Source organism: Malaclemys terrapin, chromosome 7 (genome assembly GCF_027887155.1).
Source record: "Malaclemys terrapin pileata isolate rMalTer1 chromosome 7, rMalTer1.hap1, whole genome shotgun sequence".
NCBI lineage: Eukaryota > Metazoa > Chordata > Testudines > Emydidae > Malaclemys > Malaclemys terrapin.
Genome location: NC_071511.1, coordinates 75,678,733 through 75,700,994, shown reverse-complemented (window position 1 = coordinate 75,700,994; position 22,262 = coordinate 75,678,733). Strand labels below are relative to the sequence as shown.

Sequence of the window (22,262 nt, the reverse complement as noted above, 5' to 3'; positions counted from 1 at the left end):
TCCTAGCACCCCTGCCATTTATTAAAACCAGGAGACTGAGTCTATGTAAAGTCCATCAACGAAAGACTGCTTTGGCTCCATGCTGGAAAGGCTCTTTCCAAGTCCTGTTAACCACCAACACCGCTGTGAAGTGCCAAGGACTGACTGCCTGGACCCATGCTTTTCACTGCAAAAAGACCCCTCCACCTCGGGAGGACTCTTTGACTGATGATAAGCCTATTTCTTCTTCTAGCCCTGCTGTGCCTTCTGGACAGCAGGAAAAAGGAAAAAAAGACAAGGTGAAGTGCTAGTAACCTCTCCCTTGTCCACTGACAGACCTACTGTTGCTTTGAATTTTTCTAGAAGAAGCAAAACCATTACAGGGTGATGTGCTAGTAACCTCTCCCCTACATGATGCTAAACCACACTGTTTCAGGAAAAGAGAAGAAGGAACACTTGCTTAATTGAAACCATAAAGTCCAGGAATTCCTGACTACAAAAGACATTAAGAACTGGCCCTGGTGAAGAAACAAAGAATTATACCCTAGCAGAAAGAAACTTGTGGGACCCATGCTTGGGAACGTGGTATTGATTAGATTTTAAGGTTTATTTTACAGGCTGCGCCCTGTGTTTTGGATAAGTCCTTCAGCATGTATTGCCCTCCCTAATTGGATTTTAAATGATAAGTACCAAAGGCACCTTGTTGCCATTGCCCCTGCCATCTCCTCTATTACACTATTACCCCTGTAACACATCCAAATACAGACAATGACCCAAAAGTTGCTGACAGAGATGGTATTGAATATCACTGAGGCTGGGAAGGCATTGCAGTGGGATCTAGCATGTTCAGGCTTGGCCCACTGCCCTTACAGACACATCAGGAGTACCATCTGATCTGTGACATGAAGACATACTGGGAGACTTTCTGGGTGGAAGTGCAAACGTTCTCAATGCTCCTTCCAAGCATATGGACCGGTTGAGGGGGTGTGGCCTTCCACATACCAAATCCTGCCGGGTCCATGGGGAGGATGCATGTGGGATTGAGTAATTCACCAAGACATCTGGGAAATTAGACTACCTGGTATGCCCAGTTAATTTTAGTCAGTGCTCCTGGGATTACACCTGACAGGACGCTTACTTTTTCAAGTTAATGACAGCTGTGTGTATGTTAATGACACCACATTACAAGACATTTGAGTCCACCTGGCACAAGTATTGAATCAATCTGATTTCTGCCTGGCCGTTGCCCCGAAAATGCAAGGTCTGTTAAGTACTTGCCTTGTTCCTGTCTGCAAACCACCCAGCAACATCTGGGGTGTGAGACAGTAAAAGAAATGTGTCGTTTTAAGCTTACTGATAATAGTTTTGCATGCAATAGCAAATTGATATGCTAAAATGTTATGCTTAAGTCATCCGCCAAAACATTTTTCCTCCTTGGTGGGATTATATTTAGTCATAGCCACCCTTAGAGTGGATAAAGACCCTCTTATAGTATGGGGTCCTAGTTTTGATTTTTGGCGTTTTACTTTGCTGCTTTGTTTAATGTTTACCCAATCTAGTGACATTGTGTATGCTACCCTGCGAAGGTGCTTTGTTTAAACACCGCATCTATAAAATAAAACAGGGGGGGATGTAGGGATGCATAGCTCCCGAATCGCCAGCCCATGGGCGCGGCAAACTGCTCCCATGGCTACAAGGCAGGAGTGACCTTCAATCCAGCGTTTGTGTTTGGGAAACTTATTTGGCTGATTTGATTGTACCCTCGCAGCTGGTGTTCACGCGCTCAGAGATGGGTTCGTTATCTTATGTGCATGTATACTGCCTGGCTTTTCTATGCGCAGGAATGTAACCACTAAGAAGAGTTGTAAACAAAGTAAGGAGAGAAATAAAAACCCCAGGAAAAGTTTTCCTGGGAGGCTTTTTGCAAGAGGCTTGTAAAGCTCTCTAGCTACCACAGACCTGGCGTTCTGTTTCCTTTCCTGCGTCGTCACCACAAAACACCTTCAAAGCAAGGCACAAGGCGACTACGCTTAATGCAAGATCAATGGTGGGAGAAAGTAGCAGAAGACACTCAAACGTTTGCAGAAACAAATAAAAAAAGAAGTTCTTTGATTCCTTGAAGCTCATCTATGGACCTTCAAAGGTGGGCACAGGTTCACTTATGATTGTTGATGACAGGACAGTAATCAAAGACAAACATGACATGGAACAGAAATGGGTTGAACACTTCAGCCAACTACTGAAAAGACCATCCTCAATTGAAACAAGTGCTATTAACCAAGTACTTCAAAAGCCTATTCAACGCCACCTTGACTCATCGCCTTCACTTGAAGAAATAAAAAAGACAATCAGTATGAGCAGCTCAGAAAAGTCCTTAGGCAGAGAGGGAATACCGGCAGAAATATATAAATTTGCGGGTCCAAAGATGGTGGTAACACTGCAGAAGATCCTTACTGACATATGGGACAATGAAGAAATGCCACAAGACTTCAAAGATGCTACATTTAAAAATAAAGGCAGCAAAACGGTCTATGATGACTACCGTGGGATATCTCTCCTATCTGCCGCTGGAAAAATCTTTGCTCATGTCCTCCTAAACTGATTGATCTCATCTGTCTCAGAAGCCAATCTACTTGAGACTCAGTGTGAATTCAGACTGGCCATAGCACCATAGACATGATTTTCAGTATCAGGCAAATACCAAAAAAAAGTATCGAACAAAACATTGATCTGTTCAGCATTTTCATTGATCTGACAAAAGCATTTCATACAGTCAATAGAGAAGGATTATTGATGATCCTCCGCAAACTTGGGTTGCCCACCAAAACTGGTAAAAATCATTCATTTATTTCATGAGGGGATGCAAGGTCAGGTACTTTTTAATGGAGATCTCACTGACTCCTTTCCTATTTCAAATGTCCAGTGTCTGTGCCCCTGTATTGTTTAACTTCTTCTTCACTCAAATTCTCAACCATGCTAAAAAGGGGCTAACAGAGGCATATACATCAGATACAGACATGACTTCAGTCTTATAAGGCATAAAAGCAAAAACAAAAGTAACAGAACTACTACTAAGAGAAGCAATGTTTGCGGATGGTTGTGCCCTCCAGCACACACAAAGGGAGATCTCCAGTGCATCGTACATCGCTGAAGCATCAAAATTGTTTGGCCTCACAATGAGCCTGGAGAAAACTGTGGTGTTGCATCAGTCATCTTCACCTGTCCATGCCATATCCCCTAGTATATCTATTAGTGGAATCCAACTACAGTAAATTGACAATTTTACCTATCTCGGCAGCAATATCTCCCCTGACGAATCTCTTGACAAAGAGATCACAAAGAGGATACAGAAAGCTTCTCAGTCATTAGGAAAGTTACGTAACAAAGTCCTGAAATCCCACAACATAATCCTCTCAACAAAAATAAAACTTTATAATTCTTTTGTGATCACATCTCTTCTCTATGGCTGCAAGATTTGGACACCATAAAAACAGCATATCGAACAGCTAGAGGCCTTCCATATGCGGTCTCTGCATTCCATTATGGGGATATCTGGCAAGACAAAATGACCAACCCGGAGGTTCTCCTCAAATGCCACAAGCATCGAGGCCATGCTGATAAAAGCCCAAGTACACTGGGTTGGACACATCATTAAGATGCCTGAACATTGACGCCACAGAAAATTTTTCTATGGACAATTGGCACAAGGACATTGGAATCAAGGCTGACCCAGAAAGTACTACAAGGACAGCATCAAGAACAGCATACACTGTGGTGCAATAAAACTGGATGATCTCAAGAAGGCTGCATCAAATAGATCAACATGGCTACACACAACACTCAGAGCTTTCCAAGCCTTTCAAGAGGACAGAAATAATCAATTGTTAGCTGCAAGAGAAAAGTGTCATACCACTACTATAGCTACCAAGATTCTCACCAATGACTTTGTCCGCCCAATCTGCTCACAAGGATTCACATCATGCTTTGGACTTCAGAGTCACTCCCGAATCCACAAAAAGAGATAGCATGAAAATGTCATCATCGAACTAATGGACTACACTATGATGCTTTGCAAACATGGGCCTAAGTGCTCAGAACATGGCAAAAATCTAGACCTTACATGGTTCCTGCTCAGAGACCCTTCCCGGTGAGCACATATGACTGCTAGTGCCCAAGTGCCCCTGCCTTCTTCAGTAGGGCACAGTAGACAACAGGACACAGTGAAGATCAGTACTTTAGTGGTTTGTTTCATTTCACACTTATTGACAACAGAAATACGTGGTAATTACAAGCAAGTTGTGATAGATCTATTTCTCAATATGCATTCCCAATGAATACAGTAATAATGGAGTACATTACAACCTAGCTTCCAATATTGTTTCTAAGATTTAATGTGTTGCGAATAAGATGCTAATTGTAAGTACAACTTCCAGATTGTAAATAATGAGAACATGCCAGTTTGTGGCATAAAATAGCTGGATGATGTACATCTTTGGTTCTGATAAAAGTCATTAGGAACACCTTATTAGCCACTTCAGTATCCAAGAGTCTCCAACATTCTAAAACATTTTTAATCGGCCTAGTATTTTGTTCCATGAAACTCTTAGAAGCTCAAGAAATCCCCTTATTGTTTCAGGAGGAGGTTAAATTCTCTCTGGCTGGAATATACCATCATTGTAGAGGTGTGTGTTCCTAAAGTGAAATGCAAAAATATTTAAAACTGCTCTGCTCCTTTCCCCAGTGCCCAAAACATTTGAAATATTTTTAAATGCCAATAATAGTTATTTCTTATTGTCTATAAGGACATTTGCATTCTCTTTATGCATGGCATCTTGCGTCACAGTTTTGTTATCAACAGGAACACAAGAACGGCCATAATGGGTCAGACCAAAGGTCCATCTAGCGACAGTGGTCAATGCCAGGCACCCCAGAGGGAATGAACAGAACAGGTAATCATCAAGTGATCCATCCCCTGTCACCCATTTCCAGCTTCTGGAAAATGTATGCGAGGGACACCATCCCAAACAACCACTTAAGAGCTGACATTCTTACAGCACAAAAGGCTATTTCTTTGTGCAATAGAGACAAAACATCAAGACAGGCATTGAACACCTTAACCATTGTGATGTTCTCATTTATTACCTCTCCTTCCCCACTAAGCATAGAGCCTACACTTTCCTTTATTTTTCTCATGCTCCTAATGCATTTAAAGAACCTCTTCTTATTGCCTTTTATGTCCCTTGCTACGTGGAACTCATTTTGTGCCTTAGTCTTTCTGATTTTGTCCCTACATGCTTGTGCTATTCTTTTGTACGCCTCCTTAGCAATTCATCCAAGATTCCATTTTTGATAGGATTTCTTTTTTATTTTCAGGTCATTAAAGAGCTCCTGATGCAGCCATGTTGGCCTCTTACTATTCTTCCTGTCTTTGCTTTGGGATAGTACTAAAAGCACAACTCCAAACTAAAAGCACAACTCCAAGTACTAAAAGCTGCATCTTCTTGAGAAATTGCCACCTCCCCTGAACTCCTTTTTCCTTTAGATTTTCTTCCTGTGGGATCTTTGAAATCCATTATCCTTATTCTGCTGCTGCTCTCTCCCCTTCCTTTTCTTAGAATCATGAAGTTCATCACTTCATGATAACTTACACCAAAATCACCTTCCACCTTCAGGAACTATCAGTTCCTCCCCGTTGGTCAGAATCAAGTCAAATGGCTGTTCCCAGGGCTACTTCCTCCACTTTCTGAAACAAAAAGTTGTCCCCAATACATTCCAATAACATACTGGAAATTTTGTTTTGCTGTATTACTTTTCCAACAGATAGCTGGGTAGTAAAAATTCCCTGTTACCACCAGGTCCTGTGTTTTGGATATTTCTGTTATTTGTTCTAGAAATGCCTCATCCAGCTCCTCTTCCTGATTTGGTGGGCTATAGAATCATAGGACTGAAAGGGACCTTGAGAGGTCATCTAGTCCAGTCCCTGGCACTAAGGCAGGACTAAGTAGTATCTAGATCAGTGTTTCCCAAACTTGGGATGCCGCTTGTGTAGGGAAAGGCCCTGGTGGGCAGGGCAGGTTTGTTTACCTGCTGCGTCCGCGGGTCCGGCCGATCACGACTCCCACTGGCCGCGGTTCGCTGCTCCAGGCCAATATAAAAAAATAAAATAAAATGCTGGAGGGAGTAGTTGGCTATACTACCTAGACTTTTCTTCCTAAATAAAGAGAAACTTCCTGGGGGATTACATGAGGAGTTGGGGTTGCCATGTCAAAATCCATTAATCAAAATATGCCTGTCTGCCATCCTAACTTCTGGCAATGTAATCCATGGTTGCACATTTTCACCAATATGTGAAACCCATCAAAGTGGTCCCATCCTGAGTGTTTAAGATGGGTGAGACCCTGCAGCATGAAAAGGAGGTTTGGACTTGTGTGGGACCTTCACTCTGATATACTCTTGTTTACACTGTGTGATTTGGAGAACCTATGTACAAGGTATGAATTCTGAATGACATTATGAAGTTAGGAAATTGTTGATATGAAAACTGCTGTATCATGAAAGCCCCTTTCTCTATGTGCATCCACCACTGCTGACAAGCCTTTAAGCATGTACCTCCGAAACCAAGTACCATGGGTCCTTGGTACCATAGAACTCAAGACAGAGTGAAGCTCAGGACATTAAAGAGCAAAAGCACTGTATAATCTTGTGCAAAGTGTTATATGCTACACCTATCACATGCCCCTTTGAGGGTAGAGTTCTGGCTGAGGGTATGTTGAAGCTGCATGGGAGACTATGGGGCCAGCACTGCTTCCATGGTGCTGGGCTGGAGGCCACATGGTCACAGGAGGGGGTGCCAGATACAAGACCCCAGGGGACTCTTAGACAGGGACAGTGCCTGGATTCACCCAGTTCAGACTCTGGAGGGTAAATCACCTCACAGCAATCTAGTGAGTGGCCAAAAGGGGGCACTCAGCTGCAGCTCTGACAGCCCTAGGAAGGAAGGAGTTTCTGATTTGGCTGGAGGGCTAAGCTCCCTGACCAACAAGAGGAAAAACTAAGGAAATGGCCACACCCAGTAGTGGAAAGGTAAGGTTGGTGCCACTGCTATGGGGGGGGCTACTTAAAATGGGTTGTAAGAGAGCTGGAAACACTGCACAGAATTGCAGCCTACCAGCCAGGGCTGGCTCTGGCTTTTTTGCCACCCCAAACAAACAAACAAAAAACCTGCGGGGGAGCGGCAAAGCAAAAAAAAAAACAAAAACAAAAAAACTGTGTGGGGCGGCCGGAGCCAGGATGCAGTGGGACTCCCTACTCTGCAGACGTGCCCTGGGCAGTGGAGTGCGCACTCCGGCTAGCAGGCAGAGGGGGAGGGAGCGGGGGTGGAGAGAGAGAGAGAGAAGGGGGGCGGCCAGGGCTTCCTTCAGCCGGGCACACGCCATGCAGCCCCTCCCACTGCGCCACCTGCTGGGAGGGCTCCGCGCCGCTCTGGTCGGCGGACAGGGAAGGACGCGGGCTACCCTGCCGGGCTTGCTGCAGATCTGGCACCGACTGGGACAGACGGCGTGTGCAGCCCGCTCCTACAGGGCGGCCGGAGCGGCGAACCAAAAAAAAAAAAGATTGGAGGGAAGCAGCCCCTTAGAATCTGCCGCCCCAAGCACGAGCTTCAGTGCATATTGCAGGACTGAAAACTACTCTTCTGTTATCCTAAAACACAGAGAGAGGCAGAGAGCGTGCACACACACAATCCTTAACAGCCCACAAAAGCAGACTGTCAGCTCTTTAGGAAACAGATCTATAGGATGTGGTGAAGGCAAAATTTGGTAGAGCAGAAATAGAAAAGATGACAAATGATAAATTCAAGTACTTAAGTACAATTTTTTCTCCTCTCCCCTTGCCGCCCCCCTCCCCCGCTCTTCACTTGCTTAATCTTCTGCAATTCAAACCACCACTCACCATTGTGCAAGCACTGCTTTCTTTAAAATATCCTTATTAGCACTGCATTATGTTGCCATATCTAGAATGTCAGTGGCAGGGCACAATATTGCAACTGTTATTCAAAAAGGATATTAATTGTCACAATTAAAAATAATACAAAAAGATACATCTTTAACTACCTGCTGATATCTGCGTGACCCAAAGAGTTAGTGCACAATACTTCTAACACTGGAGTCTCAGATTCAAATACTTCCTTATGGTCACAAGTGAAAATTGGCATGATAATTTCATTGTCCTCACCTGACATGACAAAATTATTGTCAGTCTCTATTACTTATCAAAGAATAATTCAGGTCATAAATTAGGTTAAGTAGCTTATGTAGCAGAGCTATGTGGGGAATATTTTCACAGCACCTGCTCATGTTACACTTGACTGTACGATCAGTCTCATTTTCACAAGCATCAAATCAATACTCAAAACTTTACGGGAATAACAGTAAACAGAAAAGCTGTGTTTCAGTATCTTAAGTTCTTAAGAAGTCACTAGCAAACTCTTTGCTTGGCAGATAAATGATAAGTCCTGTGTAAGAATGTGGACCTCCTTCTTTAAGTCTACAGAAAAGACTGTCAACAAAATGATTTAGCAAACTAGTATTTTTAAGAGTATTTGTGATACGTGACTATGAAAGAAAATACTATGGGATGTTTATAAGTACTGTGCAAGATTAGAGTTACTGAAGTGTGTTAATTCTTATAGAACTATGAAGAGCCTAAGTTTGTTTTTTATATATGTATATATAGCTAGATTTATTTTACACACACACATTATTATTATAAATATGTTTGAAGAGTAAGAAGTTTGTATTCTATTTTTGATGAAAAGTAAAGATTTAAAAATATACCCATACATTGTAATAATGTAATGATTTGGTAGTAGTTTTCTTCTGGAAGTTAGGAATAGCACTGTCAGTTTTGTCAGATATGTACTGAAGTGTATCAAATAAAAACATAAGAGTGGCAATACTGGGTCAGCCCAAAGATCCCTCTAGCCCAGTATCCTGTCTTCCGACACTGGCCAATGCCAGGTGCCCCAGAGGGAATGAACAGAACAGGTAATCATCAAGTGATTCATCTCCTGTCTCCCATTCCCAGCTTCTGTCAAACAGAAGCTAGAGACACCATCCCTACCCATCCTGGCTAATAGCCATTGATGGACCTATCCTCCATGAACTTATCTAGTTCTTTTTGGAACCCTAAAATAAGACTAGAAATTATGGAAGTGCTAACAATTTTTTCTTACATAGACTGGCAAAGAGAATATGTTGGACTAGTGAAGACAATTTTTAACTCAATTTGTTGGCTGTCAGGTGAAAACCTCTGGTAGATTATTGTAAGGTGGACTTGACAGAACAATTACACTGCATTCAGTTCCAGAAAAAATAAAATAATGTTTGTTTGCACTGAGTCTCCAACCCAGTCATTCTCCCATCCCATGTGGGATAGGACACAGTTTCATCAAATTGACCTCTTGTGCTGGACCATATCCAATATTCCTATGTTAATATACTGCCCCAGTTGGACTGAGACAAAATCTCAATGACAGCTGATGTGTAGCCTTGTTTTAGATTAGATTGTGTACATCCTTGTCAGCGAACGTAAGCCATGCAAGTAGACTAAGCTGGCAGCAGTGAAGGCAAAAATCTCATACATCATAGCCTTAGAATTCTTCATTGTCATCAGCCTCATTCCTTAGCAGCTGTTTTATCTCCTATCCTGCATTCTAACCTTTTAAAATCACATGGCATGGAAATGCTAAAAGGCTGCAAAAAGGCATTTTTGGAATTGGAAGGACTGTTTGTTGAACTTTAGTCTGCTGCTGGCTGACTTTTCAGATGGATAGAATTGTTTATAGAGATGCACTTCCTTGCTAATAGAAACATCTTGCATTTGCTTATCTAAAGGAAGGTTCTGAACAGCACTGTAGATATTTTTCTAAAGTTTTCAGTATCCCTCCTCAGAGCAAGTGTGAAAGCTGTTGTGAATGCAAACTGCTGGTTAGAGGTTTAGAGCCAAAGTCAGCCCTAGAGTAAAGTGAGTACAAATCATAAAAGTAGTTGTGTGCACATAATTAGTGAATTTGGCCTTAAAAGACCAACATTTAGCAGTGATGTCCTCCTCACAAACCCAGTTATAGTGGATATTGCTGACAATTGTAGAAACCATTCCTTGGATTTGGCAAGAGCTGCAGATTCCTATGACAAACCATAATGGGCCAGATTGAAATGAGGTCTAGTCTAATGTTCCTCATGTGACCATCAGTGATGGCTACTGTAACTCAGAGTTTACAAAGCAGCATATAGGTGATTCCCATAGTATAAAATATAGGGTTTAATGGCTACACTTGTGTACATGCCTAGTCAGGACTTAAACCAGCAGTCCAAAAATGATGGCTGTATCATGTGAGCAAAATCTCCCTGGAGAAGTGGGTAGGAGCCATGCTAAGCTTTTCACAGTTGGAAGTATATACTGCATTGTACATTAGAGAAGCCATAGAATGTATTGTAAGAGCTCATGGAAGTACAGGTAGTTTTAGAACTCCCATAGCTTCAGTTTCTATCAAATAGATTTTTCACACGTATTTATGTTTCCACAGTCTGTAAAATAAATTAATACAACATTCTTGTAATTCGCAGCATGCCATGTATGTCCACAAAAGGTGAAATAGTTTACCCAGAATAGGAGCAAAACTATCTCACAGCATAATTACTAAGATCTGCAATAAGTCTATGAAAAAAATTATCTGTAACTTCTGTTTACAAAAAGCTAATTATTAGGGCACCGCAAGGTATAACTTGTTTAATTTTATACACTTGTAATTTGTATGAATAAGATATCTAATAGAGACAGAATAAAAATGAGCTGCCTGTTAAACTACAAGGAAAAGATGTACCTAATTATAAATCACAATAGGACACAACTGATGCTTGAAGAAAGTTGCTTTTGGTTTCCTAATACCGTATCTTTGTAATTATATTTGGAATTCAAACTATCAAGTTTTCCCAAACAGTCTGACTGGTTGTTTTCTTCTAATTTCTCAAAAGAGAATATTGTTGCATTGCACAAGGTACTCACTGCCTTGCACCTGATGTAATCACACCTCTGAAATCAGGTGTACAACACTAGCACTCAATTTGCTGCTTGGGTTTTACACCCACTCTGCATAGGTGTAAACGACTATACAAAGTGCATGGAAGGGGAATGTCAAGCCATACGTTTACTTTGCATGGGCCTAGCCAGAGTCTTTATTCACAGCATGAAACTAGATCAGCAGCTTCTGACTGCACAACCTTCTGGACTGAACTCTGACCTCTCAAAATTCCCACAATCCCTACGGTTCATTGTCAGGAGAAATACCATCATTAATTTCTTGCATATAATTCCAGAACATAACCACACAGACACTAACTTGTACCTTCACATTTTCTGAGTAGGAGGAGCATAATATTAAACAAAAAAGCCAAAATGTGTTGAATCAACCTATAAAACTGGAGATCCCCAAATATTTCAGCTCACATCTCACACTTCCTACATCTAGCCCCCTTCACTGTGGTAAGTGGTTGCCCTTCTGCTCTGGGATAGCTCTGGAAATGATTAATGATTTGCCTAGCTATGCTTTAATTGCACACTCTGTATTTATAATAAAAAGAGAATGTACAATTAGTAAAAGCAGTAATTAAGTCTGATTTGTTAACCACATAGTTCTAATATGTACTGGTGAAATGCTCCTTTCTTGGAGGGTGGTAGTTGATGGCTGACATTTAGCATATGAACATATTTCACAAGCATGCCAAGTTTTCTCTTCCAGCTGCTTTATGTGATGACTGCTGCAACTCGGGTGTTCAAAATATTCTTTTTCAAGCTCTAAGACAGCTGGCTCTCCATGGTACTCTTCAGGCCTGCGCAGATTCTCTGTTCTCTTTGCCTCACCTCTTTATTTAGGTTAGCCTGCATCAACCAGCCCATACACTCAATCCTTAACCAATCCTTTTTTGAGCTCTATAAAACCAAGAGAAATAGTTCAGTAATACAGGGAGGCAAACAAAGAAAAGTATAATCTGCTAAAAAGGCCAGGTGGCTCTGGGATTAACCCTGCTCTCATTGCAGTCAATGGCAAAATTCCATACTCACATCTATAGGAACACGGACAAGCCCCTGTGAGAAACCTGGGATAATTCCAGGGTGTAGAGAGGGGAGAAGGTCAGCAGAGCCCATAGCGACATGAACAATCTGTTCTCTCATAACAAGCAAATAGATCAGCTGGAAGAACTGTGGGAGATACACAACTACCTCATCCCTCATAACATTAAAATATCTCTCTTGAGCCCGAACATCCTAAAGTCCATTTCCAGGCTTACAGCAGGCCCAATCCTGTTCCCACTGCAATCAGTGAAAGTTTTGCTACCGCCTTCACTGAAGCCTATGTTTTCAATTGGCAAACTCATATTCTGCCCCTCAAACAGATCAAATAATTTTTTTAAAAATGCAATACCTGATTACTTGCACTGAAGAATGTTTGGAAATATTTCTGAGTATTAAAATATATTTTCTGTGTTATCTTTGCTGTGAAATATTTGTGTGTGAACAGTCTAAAAGGAGACTGGAATTTTAGAGAAGGGGCAGAAATCTAATCTCTCTTTATATCATGCATTAGTGTAAAATCCTAGTAAATCCATCCTACCAAACAAATGCAGACAATTGTTTGCCTGTTCATCTGCAAGTTCAATTTCTAGAGTTTGTCAGATTTAATAGCAGCCAAGATGTATTGTTTGATTGAGAAAATGAAACCTGAAGTATGCATTTGAGAGGCTGGATTTCATCTGAAAAGCATGGCTCATTTTTACGGGGAAAGTAGCAAAACACTCTCCAGTTTGGACTTGAAATAATATTTTCCCCTCCTGAAAAAGTTTGCTCTTCATATAGAGCTATATTCAACTTATTTTTTAAATGAACCTCTATAGCACTGTCTTCATCCATGTAAGACTATTACACCCCTAAGCATACATAATGTTGAAAATTCTGTCAAGATTCTGAAAATAATAGCCACTGAAATAATAAATATTAAATCTAATAAATAACTAAATCTATGACTAGATTCTGACTTTAGACACAGCTCTGAGCAATGGGACGGTATGTAGACTGCCCGTCCCCAGAAGTAGCCTTAGGAGGCATTAGACTAAAGTTCCAAGTAGCCCACATATAGGGTATTAATGCCACATCTTACTCCTCTGAGTGGGTGCATAATCCAAGTCACAGTCTAGGCCAAAATGCTTCCATAACTTGGCTGAACATAAACTAACAAATCCTCATGAAATGCTATTGGGTGAGGTAAGCATTACTAGCCCATTTCACAGGTAAGAAAACAGATACACCAGGATAAGACCAAAGTGTTCAAATATAGATGGCCTGAAGATAGGCAACTAAAGCATACAGGTGTATATAACAAGAAGTGATTTGACTTTCCAAAGCCACCCACAGCCTCCACTAAATGCTCAGCACCTCAGCTTTTATTTTGGGTGTCTTAATAGGGATTTAGGTGCCTAACCTCAGGACCTGAGTTTGACCACAGTGAGATGCCAATAGCCACCCAGTCATGGCAGAGCAGTGACTAGAATACTTGAGTTCACAGCTCTTATCGCCTGCTTCATCTACCATTCTGCCTCTCTGAAAACAAAATGTCAAGCAATTTGCTTATGCCCCAGAACCCCCAGGTGGATGCATGGTTCTAACATGTATTTCAGGGATATGTTGCTTTAAAGTCAGCACACCCTTCCCCCCCCCCCCCCCACATAAGCCCCACCCCATCTGAGTCTGATGTCCTTTTCATTTCACTTCCCACATTGATTTTTCCTCCTCTTAGTCTCTGTATCTTCAGAGTTTTATTTTTTAGAATGATATTCCCCAGAGTATTTAATATGATTTTTATGTACTTTGACACCACTTACAATATCAGCAGCACAGAAGAGACATTAAGAGAAGTGCTGGAGGTTTTCATATATTCTAAACCCAAGAAAAGGTAGTCCAGTGGTTGGTTAGAGTATGGGATTGGAAGGTAAGAAATCTGATTTCTAGTCCCGATTCTACCACAGGCTTGGCAAGTCACCTCTTCGGTCTCAATTTTTTTATCTTAAAATGGGGGGGGACAACAATACTCTGCCCTATGAGAGTGTTGTGAGGGTTAATTTGTTCATGTTTGCACTGTCCTCCGAGATCCTTAAACTGAAGCTGCTACAGAAGTGTTTAATATAATATTTAACTTCCGAGACATAGTCACTATAACTATTACCATGTATCAAGCAACCAAGAGTGTGGTAGGAGCTCTTCAAATATGTAATGTGATAACTAATCCATAAAGTTTACAGTCAAAGGCCTTGATCGTCGGCACACTTCAGCACATTAAAATTTACTGACATTAATACTACCCGTAAATCTTTTTAAGTCCACAAATATGTACGATTGCATTATAAGGCCTGATCAGCATCTGTTCAAGTCAGTGGGAGTATCTCTTTTCTCCCTTTTCTGTCCCTTTTTCCACCTCCCTCTCCTGATCCAGCGCTATTAGTTTATAAACCCAGAATGTGCTAACCACCACACATTTAGCTTGTTTAGAAACTAGTAAAATCCTTAAACACACTGTACTAACCAAACTGTGTTATATCACAATTTGCATGGACTATAGTGATGCTGTATCCTAATAAGATAAAAAAAATTATTATTTCTAAGTCACCTGGGACATTTTCTTTGTTAAACAGTGTGCAATACTTTCAAGGAGGATGGAAAATTAAAAATGAGGCAGAAAGAGAAAGGATGTGATCACAAAGTATTACACCATCATGTTTGAGAAGGATCAGACCTCCCACTATATAGTACACTTGAGCAGTACATTCTGCCTCCCTGTGCCCCTGCACTATGGAGACTTTGAGTACAGCAGCTGACTGATGGAGAACAATGGAAGGACACCTTTCTGATCCTCTCTCTGCCCCTTTCCTTCCCTCCAAGAAGCAGAGTGGGCTAGGTCCAGAGGCCCCTGATTATTCTGCATCATCCTGCCCCAGAATAGAGCAGTGAGAAATCCTCCAGGCAGCCTAGAGTAGCTGCAGAAGAGCAGCCAATTAGATGGGCTGATGGAGCAACCAAACCAGGGCCAGAAGGGCCTTATATAAGACAAGCAGCAGAGCAGAGAAGTTCAGTTGCTGGGTGGAGCTCGAGGAGGGAAGGCTGGGTGACTGGTTGGCTGAAAGAACAGCAGTACCACGGACAGCTCACTGTGGAGCGCTCACTGCAAACAGGGAAGGAACCCAGAAGCCAGCCAACAGACTCTTGAGTAGGGAGAGGGTGAGGAAGCTGGTTACTATGTTATTCACAGAAGGAGGAGGGAGAAATGGGAGGAGCATGCCCTGAGCTGTTGGGATCTTCACAGGCTAGAACATTTCATCTCCTCTTCTTTTCTAGAGCAACGTGTCACAGCCCAAGCAGCTCCCTCTTCCCTCCCCACCTGGAAAAGAGAAACTCCTGGGCATCCTTCTCCTCTCCACAGAGCAAAGAAAGAGAAGGGAGCAGGGACCCAGCAGCAAGTGCAAAGATTTTCTTAGGGGCAGCAGGTACGGAGCCCTGCAGATAGATAGGACGGTCTTAAATGAAGACTGGGGGTGGGGGCTGAATCAACTGTATTGGGGTCTTAGGCATGGGCCACCCTTTATTCCCCAAATCAACTTCTTCCCCCTTTTGCCCTGAGAAAACAAACAGATATTCTCCCTCCCCTCAAACCTTCAACAAAATGGGTAGGGACCCCCTCTACCCAAACCTCATGTGTAAACTATTATAAAATTAGTTATTTTAATTTACATAGCAATGAAACATCCTTAAAAATGGTTTTCTACTTCAAAACCCATCTCCCAATAGCAACACAACAAAATATAGATTTTTCACACTTTAGTCATTTGTGACACACCAGTTGTTTAGGTCACACATTGGCAGGTTGAGTGAGCCAGTTTTTAAAAAATAGCCTCTAAATTTCCCCTCGGTTTTCTTTAAAAAGATCTCATTTGTTGGCCCAAATAGCAAAATGTTCACATCCAACAATGTGGTTTGCTAGCAGATGCCCACTGATCAGGGAGTTTTCTTTCAAAAGCTTATTTGCACTTGCAAATGCACATGCAAACAAAATTGAAGGACAAATTCAAGATGTGGCTTGAGTCCATTTTATGTCTTGTCAGTTTCATCCTCATACACATATACAAAACCTTCTTGCAAGTTATTTTACTCTGCCTAAAATGTCTCTAGACTTCAGTTCCTACTTCTTGCTGAAACACTAAAACGATGATTCATGCCTCGATTACCTTCACTCTGAGTCACACCAGGGCCTTTTAAATCGATTTCCTTGCTATCTCTACAAGACTTACAACACAGCCACCAGGGTTCTCACCAACACCAACCTTTTTCAGCTCATTTTCTTACTGATTAAATCTAGAGCTAATCACCATTATTGTGTCATAAAGCACCTTGGAAACAAGAAATGCAGTCATATTTGATGACTTTGTACCTTCTCAAAGCCATTTCTATTTAAAAGACTTGCTTATTATGTGCAGTATTACATTTCAGACATAAAACTACAATCTCAGCCCCGTATTCTTGTGCTGTTTCTAATTAGTGGTAGTATTACATTGTGCCAGGCACTGTACAAATTTTGAGTAAGTGACATTTCCTGCCACAAAGAGCTTACATTCTAAATTTCAACACATATCAGCTGTTTGAAACAAGCATATGGAAAGATGCAAGGAGACAGATAACAATAGGATGTTTTCATATATTTTCAGTGGAGCTGATCACTTCTTTCTAAATTTCTCACAAAATATACTTAGCTTTCATTTCCAGCAATATGGTATTTTATAACCACTTACTTTTGTGAAACCAAAAAATAAATACATAGAGCAATAATATTAAGGGCTAATCCTTCAAGTATTTATGCAAGTGTAAATCCAAATATCTCTCTGTGAGAATAAAGCACCAGTTCATTTCCTTATTTATTTGCATGCACAGCTCAGGTTCTATTTTATCTATATTAAAATACTTATATGATAATACCGAAACAATTTACCACCTGCCTTGAAATGGTTATGAACAAGATCAATTGGAGGAGTGGTGTTAATATAAATGGAGAACGATTATCTCATCTCAGATTCGTGGATGGCATTGTACAAATTGCCGAAAGCACCAACCAACTGCAGAGCATGCTATGAAGACTCGACAAGAAAAGCAGTCAGGTCGGTCTGAAAATGAACCACTGCAAAACGAAATACATGCGATCAGACGTCTTACGAAAAGCCCGAATAACGGTCACAGGAGAAGAAATTGAAGAAGTGGAGTAGTACATATATTTGGGCCAAGAAGTTAACATGCACCAAGACATGAACGGAGAACTCTCGCGAAGGATTTATCTTAGAACTCTGTCACTGGAATTCTGTAGGTGTATTTTAGGAGAGGACATGACAAGATAATCTTCCTTGGCATTATCCCCTCTGAAACTAGTATATTTTACAGCCCACAAGGTGCTCATTGCTGCAGTAGCCCACCTAAACATAATTCATGGCTTTCACATTCCTCAGAGAGAGAAAGCAAAATGGCTCCTAAGTGAGCCAGAACAATGGGAAGGAGTGGTTGAGGCTCTGTAAAGACTGGGCCTCCTCCATGTGGAAGCACCAGCTCTGTGGATTGTTCAACAAATCTTAGGGATATGCACAATTACAGGGTCCCACCCTCTACCAAGAGAAGACATAGGAGTGGGGGAATGGAGAAAGAAACACAGGTCTCCACTTAGGCCCTACCCTTCCAAACACCTCTGCTTCTGGCACATTACTGAGAGAATCTCCTTTGGGTTACATTTGCAGCCCACATATCGACTTTCGAAGGTGAATGCAAAATATTTGGAGTTTCAGTCCAAATACACCACTGAACAGTTTAGAAACTTAGCTAAGCTTCTTTAGTCTGTAAAATTGGGCTGGAAATATCACAACAGACTTTTTGGTGACATTCCAACATTTTGTGCTTCCAGTTGGGCCAGAAGCAGGGAATGAAGAACCACATTAACCAGAAAATACTTGGGGAGGGGGGCCGCAAAAACCAAAACCCAAAAGTAGTTATTTAAATATTTGCATTTCCTTTGGGGGGGGGATATCAATTCAGGTTGAATTTAAGCTTGTAGCAGAGGCTTGTTTGGCTCAGCTATTTTATCTGCACCAGCTGTTGCATCTTAATTCTGGCACAGCATCACATTTTTATTTTTAAAGGGACAATGAGATTTTTCATAAGAGAATCGTTGTTCTTTTTCCCCAGACCCCGCTAAACTTACTTTCTCTGCTACCACTTGCTCAGTTATCCTTGACACAGCACCTAAATAAGTGCAACAAAATTGAGTTCAGTTGACATAATAAGGAACGTTGCCATATCACAAAATCTGCTTATGTGTCTGTGAATAAAGTCTATAGCCAGGACTTGCAGACAACCAAGTAGAAATATACACACACACACACACACACACACACACACACACACACACACACATATATATGTATGTAAAAAGGGTACATTCTTACTTACCCATTAGTCCTGCCAATCTTCATGTTTTAAGGTCATGCACTTAATGTATTATCCTGTTTCAGGGTCATTAACATACAGGGCTTTAAAACTAACCTCCCTAAATATCAGAGACAAGCAAAATTCCTCTCCTGATAAGGATGGATTATTGGCTACCTGTTTATGAAAGCAAGTGAAGAAAAAACTGAACACCATCTGGCTCTGAAAGTCAGTATGATGCCCCTCATTTTAGTTTCTGTTGTTCTCATGGCCTTCATCTGAAGCACAGCAGCAAAAGAAGAACAACAGAGGAATTAAAAGATATCACAATGGAGGTATTCCAGTAATGCATCTGGCCCATCATTTTTAATGCAACACTAGTGATGCGTGGACTCCATGCAGCAGCAATTAACAATCAAAATCTATCAGGGAAGGGCATTTTTTCAGGCTCAGCAAGCCATGAATAAGGAAGTATATGAAAAAAGTGATTCCATAAAATTTTGTAATAACAGGCCCAGCAGTATGCACATAACAATGAGCCAAATTCATCTCTGGTGGAACTCAGTTGACTTCAGTGGAATTATGCTAGGGATGAGTTTGGCCTAGTAAAGTTTCTTTTAGTGGAACATTAACTGAGTTGAGTATAGAGTGGAATGCCAGTTTAACTGATCAAGGTCACTTTATATAACCTTTTGTTTCTTTTAAATATTGCCCATGCTACAAATGCTCCCAACTTTACAGGTACCTTGAAAGCACTCAGTGAAGAGTAACTTTACTCTGGCGGTTCCACAAATACAGCCACATTTGTCGCTATTCACCGAATAGACATTTAGCAAGACGACCCAGCAACTGGCCACGTTGACTGAAGAAAGCAGTTACTGCTCCTAATTCAGCCAAAAAATGTCATATATCAGGTACATCACAGTGTTGTTTATCAATCTAGGGGGGAAATAAGCTTTAGTGAAAGTCACTGAGGTAAGAAAGTAAGCATTTCAGAAATGAAGATGAATGTGAGAAGTAAGAGGCAACTGGAAACGAGGAACAAAACCTGACACACAGAAAAAGCAAGAACCAAATACCAGGAAAAAAACCCAGACAAATACTGCTATAGATGCTGATGTCAGTTTTGACAGCAAGCACAAAAATTAGTATTTGTTGCCAGGTAAGCCTGGAGGAAAAATATTCTACGCTTCTGCCCTCTGACCAGTATTATTCAGCTGCACTGACCCGTGTAATTGGGCTAACACTAAATTAAGCACAGTAAGAGCTGAAGCTCACATGTACAGATATAAATATGTGAAACTAATTCAGAGGTTTTTCTAATGGAAAATCAATAGTCATGTGTTCGTGTGCCATCTGGACAACTAAGATGATGTGTTCCTTTCAATTAAAAAACTGTTCACATTTACAATGATTAAAGAAGGTCAAATAAATAAAGATGAATCTTTTAGAGGAAAGAAGGAAACATAAGAGCCAAGGTCTACATCTGTGATCAAGAACCTCATCCCCAACAAAATTAGCTAGAGGAGGAGGGCATTTCCAGCACACTATTTGAGATGTATCGTCAAGAAGAACATTATAAACATGCTTGTTCTAAATGATTAATGAAGCATAACTTCTGCCCTGTTCTGGATATTTAGAAGGCACTCAGCCCCAATTCAGACACCCATTTCTGGGTATTTTTCAACCCCAAACCTATAAAGCCATTGATGAAACAGGAAAAAGCCTCTTGAATTACCTAGCCCTATCACCTGCATAGTAAAGGATTGTTCCCTTTACTGTATCTGTTTTCCCATCTAACCCTCTTTTGTACCCCTTGAGCAAGGTATTCACTGTTATACTGTAAAAAACTACATTTGCACATTTGTAGAAGATTCATTTTCCAGTGTCTATTATTTCTTGTTATAACATCCTTACTGTAACAAATTCCTCCCCCTCATTAACGTTAATACTTATATTATTTGTAGTCCATTGTGTCTCCAGTCTATTCTAAAAACTTCCCTGGGGACTGGACTGAAACTACAAGCTCATTTTATCCAGGCCATCTAACAGTTCTCAGATAGTAACCTCTTTGGGTCACTTACTAACCTGCCTTGGACTCACATCAATGAGAGAGATGAAATATCCCATACTCTATCATCAATCACTTGAGTCATCCAGTCATGCTGATTAATTTTTTAAGATCAGCACTAATAGATCTGTAACCTCTCCTAAAAGTTCTTTTGACTCAAAGCTTTTTATGAGGACATTTACATTAACAAACAAAACAAATCATTCTGTTTAATATACACTCTAATCCCATGATATGATTTTTAGCTAATTCTAACAGAGGGTGTACTACAAATCCAGATTTCTCTGACCTTCAAGCTAAGTGGGTTCAGAAATCTTGTTTTGATTTTAAAAGTTAATCCAGCTTTGAGCTGAAATAGCCATGGTACATCCTTTTAACTCTTTGGCTGCATATATAGACACATTGACATTGCTGGACCGGAAAGTCCAGGTTCATCCAGCACTTGTTGCTCATGTGTGGTATTTTGAATACCCTACACTTGGCACTACATGTTAAGATGACATTGCACTCACTCAAATGTTGGGTCACCAGTTTCATTAGGACAAAAGCACCAAAGAAGATTGGAGGGCAGTTGTCTGCATAACACATATCAACTTATCTACTAAGATTTTCTCTGCAACTGAAAGGCTATGTGGATGTCTATTGCACCTCAATAACCCATCACACTTTTTACTCTAATGCCTAATGAGACTACCTTGACCTTGGTGAAAAGGAAGACAAAGATGGCTGTATTTTCAAAAGATGTGTGCTTTTAAGCTTGTTTTATGTGCCTGTGAAAAACAAGAGCAGGTGAAAATATGCGCCACTGAGCACTTTTAAAATGGAATGGAATGTACATCTATAATGCCTAGGGCTGCAGCCATTCCTCCCAGGCAGGGGTTGTGGGTCCTGCCAAAATATTAACAGCCAGCATGGGATTTCCAGACCTGGCACCTGGTCACAAGTCAGCCTGGAGAGAAATCTGTTGGGGCCTCAAACTGACTCCAAAGTAGCCTGCATTAGGCAAGTCCACAGCAGCTGATAGCTGAGTGATACTGCTTTGTTGCATTGCTAAGTTTTAAAGAATAAATGGAAGCACTCAGGTACCCACTTTCATTTCCATAGAACACTCAGCTGGGTAATTTTAGAAATACCATGTCACCCTCCCACACTGTATGGAACCTCAGGTGTTGAGAGATAGCAGTAGAAGAGAAAGCTCAGGCGTTTTCTTCTCAACACAGCATACAGGCCCTAGGCCTGGACTCATGTGGGTATCAAAGGTGGAAATATTGCACCAGTATAGAATCAACTGCCAAACCATTCCAGACCTCTGCAAGGATTTAGAATGGGCTTCTGACAATCAGACCCTCAGGAGTAACACCCTACCCTTGCTGAGGAAAGTCAGCACCAATATACAGGCTTTATACCATAACACACACTCCATCCATTCTGCTCTAGACTCTACACATTTCCTGCAGAGCAAGTTCAGCTGCTAAGATTACCTGTGGAAAGAGGTAAGGGTGTCAGTCCATTAATGTACAAATTGTGTTGATGTTAACACCTGACTGGGACCCAGAACTATGGCATGATGCCTGCATTTTTAAATTCTCTGGATTGGCTGGTGACTTTGAAACCAGACTCACACTGGCAAGTGCACAGAGTGCAGATATGC

At 41.1% G+C, this 22,262-nt stretch overlaps 1 protein-coding gene across 4 annotated transcripts in view; it reads right to left on the bottom strand.

Moving 5' to 3' along the window:
* The window catches only part of GRID1 (glutamate ionotropic receptor delta type subunit 1), an 817,493-nt gene that overhangs the window by 636,522 nt on the left and 158,709 nt on the right, over window positions 1–22,262 (bottom strand). The window lies entirely within an intron of this gene.